The sequence below is a fragment of the Palaemon carinicauda genome, chromosome 16, assembly GCF_036898095.1.
Source record: "Palaemon carinicauda isolate YSFRI2023 chromosome 16, ASM3689809v2, whole genome shotgun sequence".
Lineage (NCBI taxonomy): Eukaryota > Metazoa > Arthropoda > Malacostraca > Decapoda > Palaemonidae > Palaemon > Palaemon carinicauda.
In genome coordinates, this window is record NC_090740.1 from 21290159 (window position 1) to 21317815 (window position 27657).

General features: G+C 48.2%; 1 protein-coding gene across 5 annotated transcripts in view; it reads right to left on the bottom strand.

Moving 5' to 3' along the window:
• Positions 1-27657, bottom strand: part of LOC137655690 (carboxylic ester hydrolase-like) — a 156579-nt gene that overhangs the window by 128595 nt on the left and 327 nt on the right. The window contains exon 1 of one of the 5 annotated variants that reach the window (XM_068389654.1): positions 23663-23729. The exons of 1 other annotated variant lie outside the window; for it this stretch is intronic. The gene's annotated coding sequence lies outside the window, so the exon portion shown is untranslated. Of the gene's footprint in view, positions 1-23203; positions 23455-23551; positions 23575-23662; positions 23730-27657 lie in introns of those variants that run through there. 3 more of the 5 variants (XM_068389655.1, XM_068389657.1, XM_068389653.1) reach the window with 3 other exon arrangements.

Genomic DNA, 27657 nt, shown 5'->3' on the forward strand with positions numbered 1-27657 from the left:
GTCACTGTAATAGGTGGGTTTGCCTGTGGTAGCTTTGGGATCCTGAACCCCTCTGGAAGTTTCCCTCCTCCCACAATGCGCAGTGGTATGCGCTTGCGGGGAGGGGAATGAGGCGATGGCGACCTTGCCCAACATCGTTCCTTGTGATGCGTAGGCTCGCATGCGGGAGAATATTGATGCTCGCGCGAGGGAGAATAATGGCGCATGCACAAGGGAGAATATTGTTGCTCGCGCGCGGGCGTGCAGAAGAATCACGATGTGCATGCAGGAGAGTATTCGCGTGCATCTGTTAAGGGCTTGGGGTGCGCATGCAGGAGAATGTCCCCTAGCGTGCAGGCGCGCAGTAGATTCATGATGGGCACGCGGGAGAATGTTGGCGTGCATCCCTAGGAGAGGGTTGGCTAGCGTGCGCATGGCACGTGCGTATATCCTTGTGGGTGCGCGCAGGAGAAGGCTGGTGCGCAGGTGAGTGCTGGCATGTTGGTAAGGGATGGCGCGCTGGTGAAGGCAGCATGGCTGAGTCATCTTCAAGCCTGCTAACAGGAGAAAGTTGGCGCGCAGGTTTTACCTGGCGCGTAGGATGGCACGCAGGAGATCGTTGGCCCATGTGTGCATGTGAGCACGCATGGCACGTGGAGGAGCTATGCTCTTGCTGGCGCATAAGCACTTGATGATGCCCTGTGTTAGGGCGAGTAGGATGATCACCGCGCTGTAGTGATGGAGGACTGACGAGCTACTGATGAGCGCTGGTCAGGTTTCGTGGGCGCGTAAACTGTTGGCGTGCAATAGCACGTTCAGGTAAAGCCTTGTTAGGCCCATGCAGGAACGGCGACGGCAGGTCAGCAGGTCTGTCAGGTGGAAGGTCGACGTGTCCTTTAAAAGGAGGACCTTCCACCGAAGGAGATCGCAAACAATCTGCAGAGGTCCAGGACCAATGCAGATGCAGTGATGGATGATCGGTCTAGAGGCTCCTCTGCGGGGGACTGCATAGAAGACGTTGAACCAAAGAGGCGCCTCCTCACTGCAGGTGAAGGAAGGCCTCTATGGCAAAGAGGAAGGCGAGCCTTCCGACGGATGCTCCCACTAGGGGCCGTTGGATCAGCAAGCTGACCTTCAGCAGTCCTCCGAAGAGGAGTCTCTGTAAGTGAACTCCCCCGAGGGGGAGAAACACTAGCAGGAGATTGACGATAGACTTAGTTTCCCCCTCGTAGGATGATCAGGAACGGGGGAACTAAGCCATCAGCTACCGTAGAGTCTGGAGTGGAAGAGGAGATGGATGAAACCGCATTGGATACCTCTGACACCACAACGTCGACAAGAGACAGATGATCAACCTCTGACGGTGACGACGATTGCTTGACAGCAGCACCCAAGCAGATATAATCAAGCAAAGCCTCCTTGGAGGGCGAACCCGTACACCTTAAGGAGGACCAAAGCTGAAAAAGGGAAGTTAGTGACATGTCCTCCCCTGGGGGGAGAGGTGGAGTTGCTTCGCTAGGGGAGGCAACGTGATCTCTCGAGACCCGAGGTTGGTTAGAAATAATTCGGTCTACGCTACCACTTGACAGTCTTGAAAGAGACTGACCAAGTGAGAGCTTCGGAGAAGGTTTGGGCAACGAAAGAAGAGGCCTTGGGTTTTTCTCCTTTCGAAGCAACCTTCGAAGGAGAAATATCCCATTTGGACTTCTTCCGTCGTCGCGAAACCCTCTCTCACTGGGAGGCAGACCACTCCCCACACTCACTACACTTCTTGACACTATCACACCGTTGGCCCTACAAGAAGGACAAAGGGAGTGAGGATCAGTCTCGACCGCCGACATAAATGTTCCACGGGGGCGGTCAGGAAAACCAGGGCAGGTGCTCATTGTCGCAGAGGCCAACTTCACATATACAGTAACTAAAAAAAGAAAGAACAAAAAGCATTAATTGCTGCCAATATGACGGCGAGCATGACAGCGGACACGTCCGACCACCATCCAAGCCGAGAGCAAAGTGAGCTCAAGCAGAGGTGTGTCAGAGGGTGGGGTAGCAAGCTACCCTCCCTTACCCCCGCCAACTAGCCTTGGGGGTAGTAAACCCTCGTTAAAAATTAATGGCTCATCATTCCAGCTACGCCGAAAGTAATACCCCTATTAAATAGCGGGGTTTGTATTCAAGTTACGGAACAAATATTCTTTACAGCTTCTTCTCTGTCCTCATTCACCTGACAACACTTCGATTACCAAACAATTCTTCTTCACCCAATGGGTTAACCCTTTTACCCCCAAGCTATTTGGAAATTTCCAACCCTTAACCCCCAGGGGGTTATTTTTTTCCCAGCACATTTTGCCTTATATTTTTTTTTTAATTGCTCTAACAGCCTTAATTTTTGTCATAGAGAGGTCAAGTTGGTCTCATTCTCTTAGAAAATGCCTGAATTTTTTCAAAAAATTATCAAAAATATGAAAAAAAAAAAAAATTTATATGACAAATTCGAAGATAATATGTTATTTTTACAATAAAGTAAATTTTTGAATATACTTACCCGGTGATTATATAAGCTGCAGCTCTGCTGCCCGACAGAAAAACTCTACGCTCAAAATCCGCCAGCGATCGCTATGCAGGTAGGGGGTGTACTTCAACAGCGCCATCTGTCGTGCAGGTACTCAGTACTCAATGTAAACACAGAACTCAATTTTCTCCTCGGTCCACTGGGTCTCTATTGGGGAGGAAGGGAGGGTCCTTTAATATATAATCACCGGGTAAGTATATTCAAAAATTTATTTTATTATAAAAATAACATTTTTCAATATTAAACTTAGCCGGTGATTATATAAGCTGATTCACACCCAGGGGGGTGGGTAGAGACCAGCATTAATTGTTTACATTATTATGAGCTAAGGATTTTGTATTTCATTTTAGCAGTTATTCAAAATAACAAACATAAAATAAATAAGTACCTGGTAAGGAAGTCGACTTGAACAATTACTCTGCCTTTTTAAGTACGTCTTCCTTACTGAGCCTCGCGATCCTCTTAGGATGCTGAGCGACTCCTAGGAGCTGAAGTATCAAGGGTTGCAACCCATACTAAAGGACCTCATCAAAACCTCTAATCTAGGCGCTTCTCAAGAAAAGAATTTGACCACCCGCCAAATCAACCAGGATGCGAAAGGCTTCTTAGCCTTCTGGACAACCCAAAAAACAACAATAAAAACATTTCAAGAGAAAGATTAAAAAAGGTTAAGGAATTAGGGGAATGTAGTGGTTGAGCCCTCACCCACTACTGCACTCGCTGCTACGAATGGTCCCAGGGTGTAGCAGTTCTCGTAAAGAGACTGGACATCTTTAAGATAAAAAGACGCGAACACTGACTTGCTTCTCCAATAGGTTGCGTCCATTATACTCTGCAGAGATCTATTTTGTTTAAAGGCCACTGAAGTAGCGACAGCTCTAACTTCATGTGTCCTTACCTTCAGCAAAGCATGGTCTTCCTCATTCAGATGGGAATGAGCTTCTCGTATCAACAGTCTGATATAATAGGAAACTGCATTCTTTGACATAGGCAAAGAAGGTTTCTTAATAGAACACCATAAAGCTTCTGACTGTCCTCGTAAAGGCTTTGTTCGTCTTAAATAGAACTTAAGAGCTCTAACAGGGCATAAGACTCTTTCTAGTTCATTTCCAACCATATTTGAAAGGCTTGGAATATCGAACGATTTCGGCCAAGGGCGAGAAGGTAGCTCGTTTTTGGCTAGAAAACCAAGCTGTAAAGAACATGTAGCCGTTTCAGATGAAAATCCGATGTTCCTGCTGAAGGCGTGAATCTCACTGACTCTTTTAGCTGTGGCTAAGCAAACCAGGAAAAGAGTCTTTAAAGTGAGATCTTTAAAGGAGGCTGATTGTAGTGGCTCGAACCTTTCTGACATCAGGAATCTTAGTACCACGTCTAAATTCCATCCAGGTGTAGCCAAACGACGCTCCTTCGTGGTCTTAAAAGACTTAAGGAGGTCCTGTAGATCTTTGTTGTTGGAAAGATCTAAGCCTCTGTGACGGAAGACTGTTGCCAACATGCTTCTGTAACCTTTGATAGTGGGAGCTGAAAGAGATCTTTCTTTCCTCAGGTATAATAGGAAGTCAGCTATTTGGGTTACAGAGGTACTGGTCGAGGATACTGATACCGACTTGCACCAGTTTCGGAAGACTTCCCACTTCGACTGGTAGACTCTAAGAGTGGATGTCCTCCTTGCTCTAGCAATCGCCCTGGCTGCCTCCTTCGAAAAGCCTCTAGCTCTAGAGAGTCTTTCGATAGTCTGAAGGCAGTCAGACGAAGAGCGTGGAGGCCTGGGTGTACCTTCTTTACGTGTGGCTGACGTAGAAGGTCCACTCTTAGAGGAAGAGTTCTGGGAACGTCCACTAGCCATTGAAGTACCTCGGTGAACCATTCTCTCGCGGGCCAGAGGGGAGCAACTAACGTCAACCTTGTCCCTTCGTGAGAGGCGAACTTCTGCAGTACCTTGTTGACAATCTTGAACGGGGGGAATGCATAAAGGTCTAGATGGGACCAATCCAGTAGAAAGGCATCTATATGAACTGCTACTGGGTCCGGGATTGGTGAGCAATATATTGGGAGCCTCTTGGTCATCGAGGTTGCGAAGAGATCTATGGTAGGTTGGCCCCATGTGGCCCATAGTCTCTTGCACACATCCTTGTGTAGGGTCCATTCTGTTGGGATGATTTGACCCCTCCGACTGAGGCAATCCGCCATGACATTCATATTGCCTTGGATGAACCTCGTTACTAGAGAAAGGTTTAGATCTCTTGACCAGGTGAGGAGGTCCCTTGCGATCTCGTACAACGTCATAGAATGGGTCCCTCCTTGCTTGGAGATGTACGCCAAGGCCGTGGTGTTGTCCGAGTTCACCTCCACCACTTTGCCTTGAAGAAGGGACTTGAAGCTTTTCAAGGCCAGATGAACTGCCAGTAGCTCCTTGCAGTTGATATGTAACGTTCTTTGATTCGAGTTCCACGTTCCCGAGCATTCCCGACCGTCCAATGTCGCACCCCAGCCCGTGTCCGATGCGTCCGAGAAGAGAACGTGGTTGGGGGTCTGAACAGCCAGGGGCAGACCCTCTCTGAGGTTGATAATGTCCTTCCACCAAGTCAGTGATGACTTCATCTTCTCGGAAATGGGGATCGAGACCGCTTCTAGCGTCTTGTCCTTTTTCCAGTAAACAGCTAGGTGAAATTGAAGGGGAAGGAGGTGTAGTCTCCCTAACGAAACGAACTGTTCCAGGGATGAAAGCGTCCCTATCAGACTCATCCACTGTCTGACTGAACATCGTTCCTTCTTTAGCATGTTCTGGATGCATACCTGGGCTTGACTTGTTCTGGGGGCCGACGGAAAAGCCCGAAAAGCTTGACTGTGAATCTCCATCCCTAAATACACTATAGTTTGGGATGGGACCAGTTGGGACTTTTCCATATTGACCAGGAGACCCAATTCCTTGATCAGATCTAGAGTCCACTTTAGATTCTCCAGACAGCGACGACTGGAAGAAGCTCTTAGAAGCCAGTCGTCCAAATAGAGGGAGGCTCTGATATCCGCTAAATGCAGGAATTTGGCAATATTCCTCATCAGCCTCGTAAACACAAGAGGAGCCGTGCTTAGGCCAAAGCACAGGGCTTGAAATTGGTAGACAACCTTTTCGTAAACGAATCTCAGAAAAGGTTGGGATTCTGGGTGGATGGGGACGTGAAAGTATGCGTCCCTTAGGTCTAAAGAGACCATCCAGTCTTCCTTCCTGACCGCTGCTAGAACTGACTTTGTGGTCTCCATGGCGAACGTCTGCTTTGTGACAAAGACATTCAGCGCACTGACGTCTAGCACCGGCCTCCACCCTCCTGTCTTCTTTACCACTAAGAAGAGATGGTTGTAGAAGCCCGGGGATTGATGGTCCCGGACTTTGACTACCGCTCCCTTTTCTAGTAAGAGAGACACCTCCTGCTTCAAAGCTAGCCTCTTGTCTTCCTCTCTGTACCTGGGAGAGAGATCGATGGGAGACGTTGCTAGAGGGGGTTTGCGGACAAACGGGATCTTGTACCCTTCTCTGAGCAACTTCACAGATTGTGCATCTGCGCCCCTTTTCTCCCAGGTCTGCCAGAAGTTCTTGAGTCTGGCTCCCAATGCTGTCTGAAGAAGGTGGCAGTCAGACTCTGCCTTTAAAGGACTTGGTACCTTTCTTCTTCCCACGTCTCCCTTCGGCACGAGCACCTCCTCTGCTGGAGGCTCTGCCACGAAAGGGCGGAATGAATCTGGACGCTGGAGTGTCCATCCTGGGTCTAGACACGGTAGGCAAAGGGGTGGCTTTGCGGGCAGAGGACGCAACCAGGTCATGGGTGTCTTTCTGAATCAAGGAGGCAGCAATCTCCTTTATCAAGTCCTCTGGAAAGAGACACTTTGAGAGAGGAGCAAAAAGAAGTTCCGATCTCTGACACGGTGTTACTCCAGCTGACAGGAAAGAGCAAAGGTTTTCCCGTTTCTTGAGGACCCCGGATACGAATGAAGCCGCAAGCTCACTGGATCCGTCACGTATGGCCTTGTCCATGCAGGACATAATGAGCAAGGAAGCTTCCTTGTCAGAAGGGGAGATCTTCCTGCTCAAAGCTCCCAGACACCAGTCCAAAAAGTTAAAGACCTCGAAGGCTCTAAACACTCCTTTCAACAGATGGTCTAAGTCTGAAGGAGACCAACATATCTTAGAGCGTCTCATGGCTAGCCTGCGGGGAGAGTCTACTAGGCTTGAGAAGTCGCCCTGGGCAGAGGCAGGAACTCCCAAGCCGAGAACTTCTCCCGTGGCATACCAGACGCTCAATCTGGAAGAGAGTCTCGCAGGGGGAAACGTAAATGCTGTCTTCCCAAGTTTCTTTTTGGACTGCATCCAATCTCCTAACACTCGTAAAGCTCTCTTGGACGAGCGGGCGAGGACGAGTTTCGTAAAGGCAGGCGCGGATGACTGCGTGCCTAAAGCAAACTCTGACGGAGGAGAGCGTGGAGCCGCAGATACAAACTGATCAGGATACATCTCCTTGAACAGCGCAAGAACTTTTCTAAAGTCCAAGGAGGGTTGCGTGGTCTTGGGTTCGTCGATGTCCGTATGTGGGTCGTCAATGTGTGCAGCGTCGTCATCATCAGAGAGTCCATCATCTGAAAACTGAGGAGGAAGCGGCAAAGGAGTAGGAATCGGCTGGTCAGCTGAGTCCGGCAGCACGGGTGCACGCGTGACTGAACCGGACGCAACGTCATGGAACTGTTGCCCAGTCTGTGAACTGGCAACAACCATAGCAGCGCGGGGACGCAAAGCGTCTACTCCAGACTGTCTAGTCTGCTGTGGGCGAGTAGAGGTAACCACACTGGGTTGCGGAGGTTGACGCACCGCGTCAAAACAAAACAACTTAGGCTGTTGTTGTAACTCGCGAACGTCAACGGAAGGTTCCGTGCGTCGCTGAACGTCAACATGCGGCTGGCAGGGTACACTGGAACGCATGGGTGGCGGGACTTTCACAGCTGGAGTGCGGGAGAAGGTAGCCTCAGCGTCCACTGGACGCACAACCGTGGGTGGTTGTAGGCTAGAGGTTGGCGCAGCGTCAACCTTCTCCGCACGAAAGTCCTGCATCAATGACGTTAACTGTGACTGCATGGTCTGCAGCAAAGACCACTTAGGGTCTACAGGAGCAGGTGCGGCAACAGACGGTGTTACTGTCTGATGCGGTACCGCTTTGCCTCTCTTAGGAGGTGAGCAGTCGTCGGAAGACTGCAGCGAGTCCGAACTGACCCAGTGGCTACAACTGGGCCGTTGGACTTGCGCGGAAGGGACCGACTTGCGCTTAAGAGGCCGCGAGACCTTGGTCCATGGTTTCTTACGAGAAACCTCTTCCGCAGACGAGGAATAAATGGGCTCTCTCGTCTTCGTGTGGGTGGGGCGATCTTGGTTAGATACGCCCGAAACCACGGAGGGAACATCTGTTCGCTGATTAAAGCCTCTCGAACCCTTTGGTCGTACGACATTGCTTCTCCCCTGGGCTTGGGAGCTTGCAAGAGGTCCCGGACTGGGAGGACGACAGGCACGAACAGACGAACCCTCAAGCGCAACACTATCCACAACACTTTCCACAACACTACCACTCACTTTATCACTACCCACTGCACTCTTGCACTTCAACTCCTTGACGTCTGCCATGAGTTGGTTACGGTCACTAGCCAAGGACTCGACTCTCTCACCCAGAGCCTGGATGGCACGCATCATATCTGCCATCGAAGGTTGTTGAGTGCTAGAAGGGGGATCAGGAGCAACCACTACAGGGGAAGGAATAGGTTGTGGGGCATGAGGAGAGGAAAATTCAACGGAGCGAGATGAACTTTTCCTGACTCTATCTCTCTCTAGCCTACGTGTATATTTCTGGAATTCGATAAAATCGAATTCCGAAAGCCCAACGCATTCCTCACATCGATCTTCCAATTGACAGGTTTTATCCCGACAATTGGAACAAACGGTGTGAGGATCGATAGAGGCCTTCGGAAGACGCCTTGAACAGTCCCTAGCATTACACTTCCTGAACTTAGGGACTTGAGAAGGGTCAGCCATTTTGAATTAGTCAAAGGGGAATTCAAAATCTATCCAAAGTCGTCAACAAATAATCCGATATCAACAAAAGAATGCAAGGATGTATTGAAGATAACGTCTGCAAAGCGAAAGCTCAAAACTAGAAATGTGTACTTCACCAAAATATGTGAAAACCAATCCAGTAAGCAACAGCGAATTTAGTAGGTCTTGCCGGTGGCACGACAGAGAGAAAATTGAGTTCTGTGTTTACATTGAGTACTGAGTACCTGCACGACAGATGGCGCTGTTGAAGTACACCCCCTACCTGCATAGCGATCGCTGGCGGATTTTGAGCGTAGAGTTTTTCTGTCGGGCAGCAGAGCTGCAGCTTATATAATCACCGGCTAAGTTTAATATTGAAAATTGTATTTTTCCTAACCATACAAACCTTAGCTATTTACATTGGGTTTACCTTTTAGCGCAGCTGAAATGGCGGGCCATTAGAATTTAACGAGGGTGTATTACCCCCGCACTAGTTAGCGGAAGGGGGGGGGGGGAGTGGTAGCTAGCTACCCCTCCCTCACACACAGGTGAATGCTCACTTTCACTTAGAGGTAGGACTTGTCTTGGGGGACAGGGCTGGCGGGCAAATATGTGTAAATAGCTAAGGTTTGTATGGTTAGGAAAAATACAAATCATCTTCGAATTTGTCATTTGTTCCGTAACCGAAATACAAACCACGCTATTTACATTGGGTGACTTACCCCTTAGGTAGGGTGGAAAGTCCCTAGCCATACTGGCTTTGGCTTTACCCGGGGACTCAGAATCCGAGTGAGTCGCACTCGAGAAAAAGGAGTCCCTGCACCTCACAAGTTCCTTGCTCCGCAAGGAATCGTGTGGCCTACATAAGCTTGTGTGTGAAGGAAGAAGTGTGACCCGTCCTAAGCAGTTGACCTGGAGTTCCAGAAGGAACTCAGGGTTAGGACGTTCCCAATACCACCTCGTCAGGGTATGGGGGACGCGACAGTATTGACTCAATACTCGGAACACAAGGAAGCATGGTTTACCTGCAGAGGTTCGAGGTCAGCTATGCAGAGACCAGGATGCTGTTTCCCCGTAGAGGGGATGATGAAGAAAGAAATAAGGGCCAGACATACTTCTTTCGTTCATGCAGACTAAAACCTGATAACAATGCCCTCAACCTTCTGCTACCTGTCCAAAAAGGAGCCTGAGGTTAGACAAGCTGTTGTGTAGCCACCACAGAGCGATAAAAAACATATCGAAACTCCTGTGGGTCACGCCCAGCAGGAAGCGGGCCGCGAAGGTCATTAGACGCTTCCAGACTCCAGCTTGTAGCACCTGCGTCACAGAGTAATATTACTCCAAGGCGAGGGACGTTGCGATGTATCCAAAATCGTGCTGTAGGGCGACGTGACGGGGGAGGGTCTGGAGACAGGTCGAGATGAATGTCCTTGAGTCCGAGCTGAAGAGGTATACTGGTGACTCTCCCCTGTGTCCTCCTTGTGCTCCCAAATCGGCTGCAACTGAGGACAAACTGCAGCTGTTCCCAAAGCTAACCTCTCGATTCCTTTACTGGCAAGAAAGAGAAGGTCTTGGGATATCAGATACAGAAGGGAGACTCGAAATCTTGAAGGAATTGGACCAAAGGGCCGGGACCCCAAGATTCTGAGTCTAGCCAACAACTCAGGAGTGAGCCTGAATGTTGCCTTCCCCTCTTCCTTAGAAGGGGGGAGTCGTAAGAGACCAAGAAGATTGCTTACACACTGGCCGTGGCCAGATTGAGCAGGAGACCCAAGACGGAATACAATCCGAGGCCTGTCGTAAAGGGTCTTGAGAAGATCTCTTAAAGGACTAAAGAGTCCGAGCCATGCTCCAAGTTGGAGGTCTCCCTCCGACTAGGGCAGGGACGATCGTAGCTTCGCATGAGCGAGAAAAGATCCAGCGGGCAGGAAAAAGTTATTCCTTTAAGCCTGAAGGTCAGGGAAAGGCTGAGCGACAGGCTTCATTGCCGAGAGCGGAAAGGAGTTTCCTCCCGCCGAAAGGCAATAAGACCGTTATTGCTGGAGAAGAGGCCTCAAGGGAAGAGGTATATCTCCCACGGCACCAACCACCTAAGACTCTTCACCTTGCCTGGAAGACCCCTGCGGATGACTATCGCAGATGACGTGACCTCCGTCCCGCGACTGTAGCGGGTTGTCTCTTCTTGAGGAGGAGGCGAAGTGTCTCCAGGCATGAAGCCGAAGCGACGCCCCAGTTCGTGAGAGATGTTGCAGTGTGGTTGTTTGAGTAGTCTGTGCCGTGGGAGAAGCTCTCCCGGGAGTTCCGTCAGGGGAAGCAGAGGGTCCAGAAACCGTTCTGCGCATAGTCCCAGTGGAGCTCTCCCATTGAAAGGTTGACAGACAACCTGGTCTTATTGAGACCCATTCTCCACAGACAAAAAGGAGGGAAGACGCAGGCGTCGAAGTTGTCCCACCATCACCGGAATGCATCTTGCCAGAGTCTCGGGGTTTGAGACTGGGGGGAAGAACAGCGGAAACTTGAGGTTCCAAGCTGTCGCAATCAGGTCCCCCAGACCAGGACTTGCTGGTTACTCAAGGCCAAAGACCCCCAGGTACACTCTCTCTACGAGGCTCTACTCGGATAGTCGGAGAGAACATTCCTCTGCCTGGAATGAGAGAGCCGATGGTGGTATTGAGAGTATCTCAATCATCTCGGTATCTCTACTGCAAGATGTGAAGGTGTGAAAATGCGTCCCCTGCTGGTTAGAACACGCCAGAATCATGAAGTCGGCGCGCATGGAGCGACTCGGCAGGAGCTGTAGGATCTGTAGAGGGGCCAGACTACGGCCCCTAAGCCTGCCTGAATGATGGAGAGGTATCCTTCAGGTCCTGACCATAGGCCTGGACCGGAACATGCCCCCCCCCCTTTTCTTTGACGAGTCCGAGAACAGCATCAAGAATGTGGGGAAAGGACGAGAATATCCACTCCCATCAAGAGGTTCCATAGGTCAACACCCACTGCATGTCTAATAGTTCCGCTGGTTCCATAGGGGCCAGGAAGTCCGGTTAATCGTTGCCTGAAACCACCGGAACTCGGAACGCCCCACATGGAACGTATCCTGAGGCGACCGTTCGGACTATAGACAGGTCAATGAGGAAAGGAGAACTAGGAAACGTCCCAAGGTAGGGCTGAAAGCTCTGCTTAACTGAGAATGGGTACTGCGACTCTCCTCAGCCTTGCCACAGTCAACTGAAGGGAAGGCTCTGAGGATGTGGCAACAGAATCTGGCGACCCCAGGTGGTAACCCATCCAAGTACCGACCAGAACCGACGTTGCTTAACCTCGCTGGACGGACGAGAAGCGGGGTTTCCAACGTGGTAAGGCTGTTGACTCAATATCATGGCCAGATACTCCAGATGTTGAGGCAGAAGAAGAGAAGGCTCCTAGCAAAATACCATGAACCCAGACTCATGGTAAGCATCCAGAAGCTGGTCCCGGCGCTGAAGGAGGTCGAACCCGAGCCTACCGGAGTTGACCAGTCCTCCAAAAAGCGAAGGAGGCGGAAGGCTGCACCTGAGCGGCCATAAGGAAAGCAGGGAGAGTTCTCTGGGGAAAAAAACCTGTGATGCCACGTCGGGATCGCCACACTGCATCATAAGCAGGAATACCTGCAGTCTAGGCTGAATTCCACGAGCTCCCTGGAAGATGGATGGAATGGAAGTCCATGTCCTGTCGCCTCGTTACCAGTCTGATCGATTCTGCAGTTCTACGCTGGCCGAAGTTTGTTCGACAAACTTGATCAGGGCTGAGAGGTCGACTATGGAACTCCCATCTCAGATACTTCCTTACAAGAAAGGATTGACTGAAGAAGCCGGGGGTGAAGCCGTCGATGATCCTATGGAGGACCTTCGCCTAAGGTATGGATCATTCTGCCCAAACGGGCAACTCTTGCCGACGCTATGGCATAGAGGTTCAGAGACACTGAATTCGCTGACAGAGACGGCAGGCGCGATATCCTTGGCTGATCACAGAGATCGTGCGGGAATGGGCATCGGGAAGCTGTCATCCGGATGAGTAACCTTAAGCATCCTCCCAGCGTGAAACGTGCAATCCTAGAGTTCATGAACTCTGCCGCTCCCTTTAGGACTATGCCCCCCCCCCGGGGGAGCCTCCCGTGCCATCTGTTCCTGACAGGAGGATACTGCAATTGGACACCTTGTCTCAGTTGTCGTAGCCGATAACTTAGGCCGACGTGGTTGAAAGAAAAAGGCGCTGGAGCCCTGCAGAGTCTGGAAGAAAGCGCCTTGGAGGAGTGAAAACGGAAGTCGACTTCCTCCGCACAGCCGCTGTCTAAGTCTCTGTCCTTGGGCACAAAATCACTCTTCTCAAGGATGGCCCTAGCTCTGGCACTCTTCAGACCTCGAGACCAGGACAGAGCCGCACTGGACTTCGGGGCCTTCCGAACGTCAAACACTTATCCAAGATTGTGTCTTCGCCTTCACGGGGGGCGATGACTGGATCCATAAGCCAGTTAAGTTACCTTATCAGGCTCAGGACCTGTCAGAAGATATGTTCGGATTCCTGCTGTTCTCCTCCCTGCGGGCTGGCAGCTAAGTCTCCTGCCCCAGGGATCTCTTCCTGGGGTGAAACGTGGACATTCCCCCGGGTAGTCGTGGGTTCCTGGCGAATTCTTGAGGAGGATTTCGGGACGGTCTTGGAGTCCTAGGATTCCCTCCTGGGAGGGATACAGGATCCCAACAAAGAGATTCGAGGGGCCCCTTCCTCACGAGATGATTCTCCTCCATGAAGCGAAGTCTCCCCCCTTGGTGCCGAGGGGAAGACTAACGCCCCACTGGACTCACCTGAGGACGGAAAGGCCTCGTCCACGGGAGAAGGAGAAAGCCCTCGAGCAGGAGAAGGGGCCTTTGCGACCGACCTCTTGGGAACCAACTTCGCCCTGGGGGAAGTCACCACGAAGTCCACTCCTCTCTTTCTCTTCAGCGTAGGAGACACAGCCGTTGGTTTGTTACCCTGGTCGACGAGTGCTGGCTTCATAACCCTCACTAACGCCAGCGCCAGAGGACCAAACCAAGCCTGTTGCTCCAAGGACACAGAGTCCGAAATCCTCGCTGAAGGGAAAGGGATCGGGCGATCCTTTGGAGTGGACACCACAGTACCTGCCTGAAAAGAAGGTGGGGAAGAATGATGTACTAACCTCCCCTCAGTAGTATCCTTGTCCTGCACTACCAACCTGTGTTTGGGTGGAGGCGAACCCGAGAGTTGTCTAGGAACACGCGTTCCTGCTGCTACCCCCGGCTGCGGAAATTGCCGCGAACGATGGTCGCCGAATGGTCGCGCGGGCGCGCAGGCGAGCGATTGCACGGGGGCGCAGGCGAGCGATCGCACGGGCGCGCAGGCGAGCGATCGCACGGGCGCGCAGGCGAGCGATCGCGCGGGCGCGCAGGCGAGCGATCGCGCGGGCGCGCAGGCGAATAATCGCGCAGGCGAGCGGTCGCGCAGGCGCACAGGCGAGCGGTCGCGCAGGCGAGCGGTCGCACGGGCGAGTGGGCGCGAGGGTGGGCAGGTGAATGAGCGTTTGTCCGAGGTGGCAAACGCAAGCGTTGGCAAGGAAACGCGCTGCCGCGTGGGTGAGGAAGACCGCTGGTGATGTGGATCAACAGGAGATCGGTGGTGAGCTGGTGAGCGCTGACGCGCAGGTAAGTTATGGCGCGTTGTGGCATGGTGACGCATTGGCGAGCGATAGCAAGCAGCATGCGCCGGTGAGCGATCGCGCGATGGCAAGCTAGTAGCCGGCGAACCATGTCCCTTCAGAACCTCCGGCTGATGAAGCGTTGGAGAACGTTGGCGCGCAGGCTGTAACACACTCGGGTGGTCCGGAGATCGCCGAGAAACAGGTGATCGCTGACGCGTAGAACGTTGGTGAATAGGCGATACCAAAATCGCCTGAGCGCGCTGACGAGCAGGTGAACGCTGGCAAGCAGGTGAACGCTGGCGCGTAGGCGATCGTTGACGCGTGGGAGAACGCTGGCGAATAGGCGATACTAAAATCGCCTGTGCGCGCTGGCGAGCAGGTGAACGCTGGCGCGTAGGTGATCGCTGGCAAGCAGGAGATCGCTGGCGAGCAGGAGGTCGACGCGTGAGCTCCTGTGAAGGGACAGGTGGCGCGGCGCGTTCACGAGCAGGAACAGGAAGATCGCAGGCGCGTTGGCGAACATGTGCTTTTGACACACGCGCTGAACGATGTCACGTAGCCACAGGGTCAGAAGACTGATGGCGAGCAGGGAGCTCAGCCGGAACTGTAGGATGGTCAGAGACCGCAGGGCGATGATTCTCAAATGAGCGCTGACGCTTAGAAGAGAGCTGATGAGCAGGAGAGCGCTGGCGAGGAGGGCGAACATCAGGAGAGCGCCGACGAGCAGGAGCGCGCCGACGAGCAGGAGAGCGCTGACGAACAGGAGAGCATTGGGGAACAGGAGAGCGCTAGCGATCAGGAAGCGCTGATGAGCAGGAGAGCGCCTGTGCGCTAACACTGAGCAGGATCAGGCCGGAAGACCGTTGCCTGTCCGCCGGGAGACTGATGTCCGTCGGAAGACCGTTGCCCGTCGGGAAGACCTTTGTCTGTCGGGAAGACCGTTGCCCGTCAGACTGCTGTCCATCTGCAACAGGGCGGATGAAGGAGTTGTAGGCTGCGAACGTAGATTCAAAAAGGCGCCTCTTAGCACCCTTATAGGGAGATGAGAGGCCCTTACGACGAGGCGAACGGTGAGCCTTACGGCGAAGGAGGCCAACAGTAACCGCAGCAGAAGAATCCTCCGAAGAGGAGTCTCTATGAGTGTGCTCTCTCGCGAACGAAAGAGAAACACTTCGTAGAAGAGACTGGTCAGCCAGTGACCTAAAAAGGAGCAATCCTCCGAAGAGGGGCTCCTGCAGTTGCCCAGCCCCTTGAGCGAAACTGCAGGTGTGACCGCTCAGCACCAAGAGCATAGTCTAACGAAAACAAGGCAAGAGAAGAACCCCCCAAAATGGGAAAAACTCAAGCCTGGACAGGAAAAACTTCCCTCGGAAGGAAAGTCATCCACCCAAGGAGGCAAGCCTCCTGAGTTCTAAAATGAACTGGAGAGCTGTCAATCGTCACGGGAGTACTTCCAGTAGAAGGAGACACGCCCCTGACGAAAATCCAAAGTGGAGGCAGCAACAGCCGAATCCCCAGGCCTCCAAAAGACAGCTCACACCGTAGTCATATTACAGAAACGAACTAGATCGGTAACTGTAAAAAAATAGAAACAAAAAACTTTAGTACACATTCATTCCCCCGGGAAGGCTCCGAAGAGGAATCCCGAGGGAAAGGAAACAAGAATTACACAACAGGCACGTGCCCTCACAACCACTTACACTCACGGAAGAAGAGCTGTAACCAAAACAGAATTATAACAATTATAATTATGAAACTATGTAATTTAAAAATGAATGAACACTAAAGAAAGAACGAAAAAACCCCGAAAGGAATCGTTCTACAAGCTGAAAAATTAACAACTACAATTAGATTCATAAACTAATTGAGACAAAACGTACGGCGTAGCAACCGCCCCACAAGGGAAGGAAGCTACAGGGGCGTAGTAACACGTAGTAAAAGGGTGAACGACCTCAAGAGAGAGAGAGAGAGAGAGAGAAAGACCGAAGTCAAACTGTCGAGGACTCCACAGAGATATCGTACACTACACACACAACTCTGAAAAGGAAACTTACTGATTTCTATACTCGAATATACGTATATACAAACATGAAAACATGTTTACATATATATTGAGTAAAAGAAAAGTAAGCGATTAAGTAAAGACAAAACAAACAATGGCTGCCAAGCGAGGACCAAGACAGAGACGTCTGTCCCAGTCCGAGCCAAAAGTGAAAGTGAGCACTCACCTGTGTGTGAGAGGGGGAAGGGTAGCTAGCTACCACTCCCCTACCCCCCCGCTAACTAGCGCAGGGGTAATACACCCTCGTTAAATTCTAATGGCTCGCCATTTCAGCTGCGCTAAAAGGTAAACCCAATGTAAATAGCGTGGTTTGTATTTCGGTTACGGAACAAATGGGGATCCTGTTTGTCCAGAAATACTTATTTCACTCTTTTATTTACATTTTCGGAGTCGAGTGTTTCTGCTCCCGTTTGGGCGTTTGTGCAAGCCTTCTTGTGCAGTTACGAGTATATACTTCCTGCGCACGAGCCCTCCTACTGGTTGCATGGTTATGAGTTTATAATTCCTGCACACAAGCCCTCCTACTGGTTGCGTGGTTACGAGTTAAGTTACGAGTTAATACTTCCTGCGCACGAGCCCTCCTACTGGTTGCGTGGTTACGAGTTTATAATTCCTGCGCACGACCCCTCCTACTGGTTGCGTGGTTACGAGTTTATACTTCCTGCGCACGAGCTCTCCTACTGGTTGCGTGGTTACAAGTTTATACTTCCTGCGCACGAGCCCTCCCACTGGTTGCGTGGTTATACTTCCTGCGCACGAGCCCTCCTACTGGTTGCGTGGTTACGAGTTTATACTTCCTGCGCACGAGCCCTCCTACTGGTTGCGTGGTTACGAGTTTATATTTCCTGCGCACGAGCCCTCACACTGGTTGCATGGTTACGAGTTTATACTTCCTGCGCATGAGCCCTCCTACTGGTTGCGTGATTACGAGTTTATACTTCCTGCGCACGAGCCCTCCTACTGGTTGCGTGGTTACGAGTTTATACTTCCTGCGCACGACCCCTCCCACTGGTTGCGTGGTTACGAGTTTATACTTCCTGCGCACGAGCCATCCCACTGGTTGCGTGGTTACGAGTTTATACTTCCTGCACACGACCCCTCCTACTGCCCTCCTACTGGTTGAGTGGTTACGAGTTATACTTCCTGCGCACGAGCCCTCCTACTGGTTGCGTGGTTACGAGTTTATACTTCCTGCGCACGAGCCCTCCCACTGGTTGCGTGGTTACGAGTTTATACTTCCTGCGCACGAGCCCTCCCACTGGTTGCGTGGTTACGAGTTTATACTTCCTGCGCACGAGCCCTCCCACTGGTTGCGTGGTTACGAGTTTATACTTCCTGCGCACGAGCCCTCCCACTGGTTGCGTGGTTACGAGTTTATACTTCCTGCGCACGAGCCCTCCCACTGGTTGCGTGGTTACGAGTTTATACTTCCTGCGCACGAGCCCTCCCACTGGTTGCGTGGTTACGAGTTTATACTTCCTGCGCACGAGCCCTCCCACTGGTTGCGTGGTTACGAGTTTATACTTCCTGCTCACGAGCCCTCCCACTGGTTGCGTGGTTACGAGTTTATACAGTACTTCCTGCGCACGAGCCCTCCCACTGGTTGCGTGGTTACGATTTTATACTTCCTGCGCACGAGCCCTCCTACTGGTTGCATGGTTACGAGTTTATACTTCCTGCGAACGAGCCCTTCCACTGGTTGCGTGGTTACGAGTTTATACTTCCTGCGCACGAGCCCTCCAACTGGTGGCGTGGTTACGAGTTTATACTTCCTGCGCACGACCCTCCTACTGGTTGCGTGGTTACGAGCTTATACTTCCTGCGCACGAGCCCTCCAACTGGTTGGCGTGGTTAAGAGTTTATACTTCCTGCGCACGAGCCCTCCTACTGGTTGCGTGGTTACGAATTTATACTTCCTGCGCACGAGCCCTCCTACTGGTTGCGTGGTTACGAGCTTATACTTCCTGCGCACGAGCCCTCCTGCTGGTTGCGTGGTTACGAGCTTATACTTCCTGCGCACGAGCCCTCCAACTGGTTGGCGTGGTTAAGAGTTTATACTTCCTGCGCACAAGCCCTCCTACTGGTTGCGTGGTTACGAGTTTATATTTCCTGCGCACGAGCCCTCCTACTGGTTGCGTGGTTACGAGCTTATACTTCCTGCGCACGAGCCCTCCTACTGGTTGCGTGGTTACGAGTTTATACTTCCTGCGCACGAGCCCTCCTACTGGTAGCGTGGTTACGAGTTTATACTTCCTGCGCACGAGCCCTCCTACTGGTTGCGTGGTTACGAGCTTATACTTCCTGCGCACGAGCCCTCCAACTGGTTGGCGTGGTTAAGAGTTTATACTTCCTGCGCACAAGCCCTCCTACTGGTTGCGTGGTTACGAGTTTATACTTCCTGCGCACGAGCCCTCCTACTGGTTGCGTTGTTACGAGCTTATACTTCCTGCGCACGAGCCCTCCAACTGGTTGGCGTGGTTAAGAGTTTATACTTCCTGCGCACGAGCCCTCCTACTGGTTGCGTGGTTACGAGTTTATACTCCCTGCGCACAGCCCTCCTACTGGTTGCGTGGTTACGAGTTTATACTTCCTGCGCACGAGCCCTCCTACTGGTTGCATGGTTACGAGTTTATACTTCCTGCGAACAAGCCCTTCCACTGGTTGCGTGGTTACGAGTTTATACTTCCTGCGCACGAGCCCTCTAACTGGTGGCGTGGTTACGAGTTTATACTTCCTGCACACGAGCCCTCCTACTGGTTGCGTGGTTACGAGTTTATACTTCCTGCGCACGAGCCCTCCTACTGGTTGCGTGGTTACGAGTTTATACTTCCTGCGCACGAGCCCTCCCACTGGTTGCGTGGTTACGAGTTTATACTTCCTGCGCACGAGCCATCCTACTGGTTGCGTGGTTACGAGTTTATACTTCCTGCACACGAGCCCTCCTACTAGTTGAGTGGTTACGAGTTATACTTCCTGCACACGAGCCCTCCTACTGGTTGCGTGGTTACGAGTTTATACTTCCTGCGCACGATCCTTCCCACTGGTTGCATTGTTACGAGTTTTTACTTCCTGCGCACGAGCACTCCCACTGGTTGCGTTGTTACGAGTTATTACTTCCTGCGCACGACCACTCCCACTGGTTGTGAGTTTATACTTCCTGCGCACGATCCTTCCTACTGGTTGCGTTGTTACGAGTTTTTACTTCCTGAGCACGAGCCCTCCTACTGGTTGCGTGGTTACGAGTTTACATATACTTCCTGCGCACGAGTCCTCCTACTGGTTGCGTTGTTACGAGTTTTTACCTCCTGGGCACAAGCCCTCCTACTGGTTGCGTGGTTACGAGTTTATACTTCCTGCGCACGATCCTTCCTACTGGTTGTGTTGTTACGAGTTTTTACTTCCTGAGCACGAGCCCTCCTACTGGTTGCGTGGTTACGAGTTTATACTTCCTGCGCACGAGCCCTCCTACTGGTTGCGTGGTTACGAGTTTATACTTCCTGAGCACGAGCCCTCCTACTGGTTGCGTTGTTACGAGTTTTTACCTCCTGTGCACGAGCCCTCCTACTGGTTGCGAGTTTATACTCCCTGCGCACGAGCCCTCCTACTGGTTGCGTGGTTACGAGTTTATACTTCCTGCGCACGAGTCCTCCTACTGGTTGCGTTGTTACGAGTTTTTACCTCCTGCGCACGAGCCCTCCTACTGGTTGCGTTGTTACGAGTTTTTACCTCCTGCGCATGAGCCCTCCTACTCGTTTTACGAGTTTATACTCCCTGCGCACGAGCCCTCCTACTGGTTGCGTGGTTACGAGTTTATACTTCCTGCGCACGAGCCCTCCCACTGGTTGCGTGGTTACGAGTTTATACTTCCTGCGCACGAGCCATCCTACTGGTTGCGTGGTTACGAGTTTATACTTCCTGCACACGAACCCTCCTACTAGTTGAGTGGTTACGAGTTATACTTCCTGCGCACGAGCCCTCCTACTGGTTGCGTGGTTACGAGTTTATACTTCCTGCGCACGATCCTTCCCACTGGTTGCATTGTTACGAGTTTTTACTTCCTGCGCACGAGCACTCCCACTGGTTGCGTTGTTACGAGTTATTACTTCCTGCGCACGACCACTCCCACTGGTTGCGAGTTTATACTTCCTGCGCACGATCCTTCCTACTGGTTGCGTTGTTACGAGTTTTTACTTCCTGAGCACGAGCCCTCCTACTGGTTGCGTGGTTACGAGTTTACATATACTTCCTGCGCACGAGTCCTCCTACTGGTTGCGTTGTTACGAGTTTTTACCTCCTGGGCACGAGCCCTCCTACTGGTTGCGTGGTTACGAGTTTATACTTCCTGCGCACGATCCTTCCTACTGGTTGTGTTGTTACGAGTTTTTACTTCCTGAGCACGAGCCCTCCTACTGGTTGCGTTGTTACGAGTTTTTACCTCCTGTGCACGAGCCCTCCTACTGGTTGCGAGTTTATACTCCCTGCGCACGAGCCCTCCTACTGGTTGCGTGGTTACGAGTTTATACTTCCTGCGCACGAGTCCTCCTACTGGTTGCGTTGTTACGAGTTTTTACCTCCTGCGCACGAGCCCTCCTACTGGTTGCGTTGTTACGAGTTTTTACCTCCTGGGCATGAGCCCTCCTACTCGTTTTACGAGTTTATACTCCCTGCGCATGAGCCCTCCTACTGGTTGCGTGGTTACGAGTTTATACTTCCTGCGCACGAGCCCTCCTACTTGTTGCATAGTTACGAGTTTATACTTCCTGCGAACGAGCCCTTCCACTGGTTGCGTGGTAACAAGTTTATACTTAATGCGCACGAGCCCTCCAACTGGTGGTGTGGTTACGAGTTTATACTTCCTGCACACGAGCCCTCCTACTGGTTGCGTGATTACGAGTTTATACTTCCTGCGCACGAGCCATCCCACTGGTAGCGTGGTTACGAGTTTATACTTCCTGCACACGAGCCCTCCTACTGCCCTCCTACTGGTTGAGTGGTTACGAGCTTATACTTCCTGCGCACGAGCCCTCCTACTGGTTGCGTGGATACGAGTTTATACTTCCTGCGCACGATCCTTCCTACTGGTTGCGTTGTTACGAGTTTTTACTTCCTGCGCACGAGCCCTCCCACTGGTTGCGTGGTTACGAGTTTATACTTCCTGCGCACGATCCTTCCCACTGGTTGCGTTGTTACGAGTTTTTACTTCCTGCGCACGAGCACTCCCACTGGTTGCGTTGTTACGAGTTATTACTTCCTGCGCACGAGCACTCCACTGGTTGCGAGTTTATACTTCATGCGCACGATCCTTCCTACTGGTTGCGTGGTTACGAGTTTATACTTCCTGCGCACGAGCCCTCCTACTGGTTGCGTGGTTACGAGTTTATACTTCCTGCGCACGAGCCCTCCTACTGGTTGCGTGGTTACGAGTTTATACTTCCTGCGCACGAGCCCTCCTACTGGTTGCGTGGTTACGAGTTTATACTTCCTGCGCACGAGCCCTCCTACTGGTTGCGTGGTTACGAGTTTATACTTCCTGCGCACGAGCCCTCCTACTGGTTGCGTGGTAACGAGTTTATACCTCCTGCGCACGAGCCCTCCTACTGGTTGCGAGTTTATACCTCCTGCGCACGAGCCCTCCTACTGGTTGCGTGGTTACAAGTTTATACTTCCTGCGCACGAGCCCTACTACTGGTTGCGTGGTTAAGAGTTTATACTTCCTGCGCACGAGCCCTCCTACTGGTTGCGTGGTTACGAGTTTATACTTCCTGCGCACGAGCCCTCCTACTGGTTGCGTGATTAAGTTTATACTTCCCGCGCACGAGCCTTCCTACTGGTTGCGTGGTTACGAGTTTATACTTTCTGTGCAGCTATGTCCTTCCCCTACCATATGACAAGGTTTACCATATTTGGGCATGTATGTATGCTTAAGTGTGACCTTGGCAGTTCTGTAACACACCCCGTTTTCTTAGCACATATTTTCAGTTCTTTTATGGCTATATTACATATTGGGGGTGTGGAATGAAGCCCATAAAAAAAAAAATAATGGCTGCTCTTTTGGCTATTTGGATGCTATAGCTAAATTTCACGGTGATTATAATGGTACTGTACTCCTGGTGTAGTGAATAATTTTTGTAAAAGCTCATAGCGTTATCCCTCAATGGTTAAAGTGTCTCAAGTGCAATTCTGACTTAGCTTTTAGGGAAGACCCACATATTTTTTTACTGCAACACTTCTGTAAAGATTGCCAAGACAATGATGAGATATATATGTCAATCATACGATTAGGAATTATTTGTGATTTACTTCCTTTAATTTTTATTTACTTAATTTAATTTATCATAATGTAAGGATTTATTTGTGATTTACTTTTCGTTTGAGACCTGGGAAGGAGGGTCCATGGGGCTTCCCCCTGGCTAGGTCTGTGGCCTGGCGAGGTTTGTAACTTGGGAAAGGGGATCCGCGGGGCTTGCCTCCGGCGACGACAGTCACTTGGGAACAACTGGGTTAGGTTAGGTGGGTTTGTAAGGTTGGGTGGCCTATTACAAATCTCGAAAGTGTTAAATAATTACGTTTTGTCTGGTTTTCGCATACCCAAAGTCCAAGGTTTCCACCTGTGTCAGACGGCGGGGTACATAAGGGTAGAACGGTTTATTTGCAGTGAAAATAATGGTCAATTTCGTTGAAAGCAAACTATATACTGTGGGAAAAGCTGTGTTTCCTATTAGAAATGCTGTCTTATGTTGTTCTTTAATTTTACAAAAGCTTTAGTTAACCTTTGATACAGATCTATGTTTATATGAAATTACTACAAAGGGTCGAATGTACACCTACCTTACTTGGTCACAAGTTTCCCAGTTGACACAAACAAGACTTTATCACTGAGTAAACATTTACCAAATGGTATTTACTTCTTTTGATGTTTAGGGGAATGAGTGTAAACTGATAATGCATCACCCTAACCTCCGGAGGCATATCTTTTTGTATAGCGACTGATAAACATTTTGTTTGTGACTGAGAATTTCTGCATATGGTTTCGATGTATTTTTAGATACTATGATAGTTTTTTATCTTTTTATTATAGCTACTATAAGTTGTAACAATTCAAGAATTATGAGTAACAATGGAAGCAGTAGACTACCATTTGCTATATATTGAATCTTATCTGTTGTTATTACGTACATGCAAATCTAGACTATCGCCATGAAGAAACAATAGTAGCACTTAAATTATCAAACCCAAGATAATAAAACGTATTTGTAATGATATTCTAAATTTGCTTAAAAGACTTACATTTATACCTTCGAATTTGGGTCTTTGCTCTCTTTGAATTATGGGAACGTTACATCGTACGTATCCATGGTACGTATTGTGTACAAAATTATACCCTTAAACCTAGTTTCCATAACCTTTTCCCAATATTAAGTGACATGTATAAAGAATCTACTCAGTAATAAATCATAGATGCCCGACGGTATAGGCTATTGTAAGAGGATGGATGTTGAATTAAGCTCATTTTTTCATTGACTTGATTACCGTAATCGTCATCTCTTATAAAACTAGCATTCTAAATATGTTTTCTTCTGCCATTTTCTATTTTCTGACGAAATCTTGGTTTATTTTTTACAACCATGAACTCCCCAGAGGCAAAACCTCCAGGCCATGAGTTGAGCTTAAATTCTAATAAAACTGAAAACGTGAATTAAGACTCGTTGAAGATTTCAATGTGATACTGATAAAAATGAAAGTTACAAAAATCTCTGTTATTGAGCTGCGGAGGTAATTAGTGGAGATTTTCAATAGAGTACATCATAATTTGAGAATGTTAACAGGTGAAAAATATATAACCACATTAACATTATAATTTGAAAAGGCTGTTGGTGAAAGATATGGAACTGTAGTAGGGAAGTTAAGTGCTTGTCTCGAATCCATACAGTAGGCCTACACTATATAAAACTAATATTAAAGATATATTGTTTTTACCCGTGACAAGAAAGAAGATGAAGATAATAATTGGCATGTTACATTGTCTAAACATCGTAGTTTTGGAGATTTTACCGGGGTAAAATGATTTTCGGTATAAAATGTGGGTATCTTTGTGGTAAAATATTAGTTAAGACAAGATAAATTGCTGATAAAGTTTTGGAAATATCGGTAGTCTACCAAGAAATAAGTAAAAAGCAAATTAAAGTTTCCAAGAGTATTGATAAAACAGTTAAGTAGCATTGTAAAATTCTAGATTTGAGCATAATAAAAATATTGAGGGCTCGGTGGATGTATGTACATATAGCCTTGGTTATAAACAGGTGTTTAGAAACTGTAGCTAATAATAAGAACTGCGTTGCCTATAAGAAGCTCAATGGCCCTTAAGAAGAAAATAAAAATGTCCACATTTATGTATTGGAATCAAACAGAAAAGTAGACTAGTAGAACATATATATATTCAGCATAGTTCTGGAATTGGAATGAACGTGAGGAAGCTTCAGGTGAAAACCAGTATGCACTTTCAATCGACGCCTATTAATGTGAGAAAGGTTACAGTCGTTCATTGTGTCTTAAGTATAATGTAGGTTTAGTTCTCACTTTATTTTGGGATAATTAGTGTCCCTATCTTATCAATGTATAACATTTGAAGGTTTGTTTCACATATGACTTTCTCTTCTTCAAGATAACGATGGAACACCAACAGGTGTACAAAAGGTACACCACTGAATGTGGTTTCTTTCAGTAGCCAAATGGTGTTAGTCACACAGTTATTCACTTAAAGATATGACTGCTAAATGATGTTATAAACAAACTATAGGCTACACATGTCAAATTAATGTAGTCTAGTCTCTTAAATGTAAATTACTTATGCACGTTTACTAATGACAAACACAAATATTCTAAATGTGATTTTCATATATTAGATAACCTGATTTTTTACTTACTTTTTTTTAAGAAGTCATATCCACAATACTCATAAATATATTTCATTAGTAGCAATTAAAATTTATTAAGGTAGTCTATTTTTCTGAGATCCTAAATGTGAAATATATTAGAACATAAAAGGATATTTTATTTTATGAACCGTTCTCACAGAATATAAACATAAGTATACACGAAGGTGCGCCCCCCCCTCCCGAAAAAAAAAATTCAGTGTTGATTTACTACATAGATCTTACAGCAGTATCAGCTATTGGATCCCTCTGGTTACGGCCCATGTTTCGTTTGCCTACACATACACTGAATAATCTGACCTATTCGTTCCCCATTATCTTCAGTCCTCATACACCGAGATTACCAAACAATTCTTCTTCGCTCAAAAGGTTAATTACTACACTATAATTGTTCAATGGCTATTTGGTAAGAGTAAAAGAGAATCTTTAGCTATGGTAAGCAGATCTTCTGGGTGAAAGACACTCCAAAATCAAACCAATGATCTATATTCTATATTTGAATTATATATTTACGTTTATGTATTCATTTATGAGTAATGAGAGAACATGGTGAGTGACTGTTATTATAAGATACTTGTATTTACGTGTGCAAAGGTTTCATTCAAATAATGAAAACACGTGCTAAAGCCTGTTCTAATTTGTTGTAGTACTTCTATAAACGTGAAGCAACGTAACTATGTAATTTAATTGACTATATTGCACAAGGAAATGTAATATGGTCTTACAAAATAAGTTTCTGACTTAAAAAACTGAATAAGTTGATGTAATATCGCTTCAAAAATACATAGCATATGTAAGCAAATTATGACCTCAGATTATACAGCCAGAATATAATTGAATTTACATTAATTCATTGTTTGGTTTGCCATACAACTTGCCCTTCAGAGTTAAAGTAATCACTAACTACTCCCGTGAGAGCTACAGTATATGCTAAAATGAATCTTGTAATTGTAATAAAAGTATCCGGAATTGGCTGGCATCTTGCGCTCCACATGTTTCCCATCAATGGCTCCAAATTACAATTGGGAAAATTCCATGTCATAAAAATTTCTCTACAATATTGTTGCATTTATTCCCTATGCCTAGTAGCTGTAAAGACAATAATAATTAAAGTAAACATTAATAATAGTTATAAATTTATCTAACAATGTTTATGCACATATTTCTGTTATATTTGTTATGTAATTATTCAAAATTCCAGAATGATTCTCGTGAAACAGATCGTCCCTATGCAAAGGGAAGAAGGAAGTTGGACGAGTAACGAGAAATTGTATCCCTTGCATGCAAACTTCTCTGATGAACTGAAAACCATTATGAAAGACTAGCATCTGCGTGGGCATCAGGGTTGCAAGAAATGGATTCATCACAGACAGCTTATGCTTAAAAAAAAAAAAAAAAAAAAAAAAAAAAAAACTATCAATGATATCTTTGAGGATCAGAGGGGGACTCTGTTTTCATTATTCGGCAACATACCACACCAGGCACTTCCAATAACATTCCAAAATCATCAGCGATAACTATATATTAGCTACTTCCTATTAAGATATGACCAATCCTGATAGGTCCCAACAGCAAAATGGCATTCCTGATTTTTTTTCTAATTTAGAATAGATATGAACAATATCACACGAAATTGAATGGGATAAAAAAAATTCTTACCTTTACGTAATTTTTGAGGTATATTATAATGATCCTTCAGGTTTAAATAACAATGACGCTAATGGACTGCAGATATAAAATCTATGATGCTTGAACACAGAATTAAGCATAAATCTAAAACCTTTAATTGCTGAAATTGAAAGTTCCTTATCGTAAAAAAAAAAAAGAAAAAAAAATAGCCGTAAATACGTAGGAATATCCAAGCTGGATCATTGAGATTCTGCGTTATGCACCAATCAAAATAATCATTCTATTTTCTTTGATATAGAATATTAGTACAGTAGACAATTTTATAGAACTTATAATAGACAGTCTAAAGATGCCAATGATCCTTTGTTTCTGATGGTACGGTGTAGGCTATAATATCTCCATTGGGTCAGATGTAGCATGGATGGGTTCGGATGAATCATCTTTGAGAGAAGTTGTGTTTGCATGTTATACGGAAATCCTCCTAGACACTGAAAACAGGTGCCACAGATCTATAAATTATTCCTTCTGTGACCAGAAAGGAGCTATTAGCACCATCCTGCAGTTCGCAGAAATCCTAAACTTCTTAAGCACTTTCTGAGCCTTGACAAATGGTAATAAGTAAAAAGTTCTTATTTTACGAGAGGAGTACTGAAATATCTAACTAAGGGCTCGGCCAGACCAAGCGCGGCTAGCGGCGAGGTGAGCGGCAAGAGGTTATGG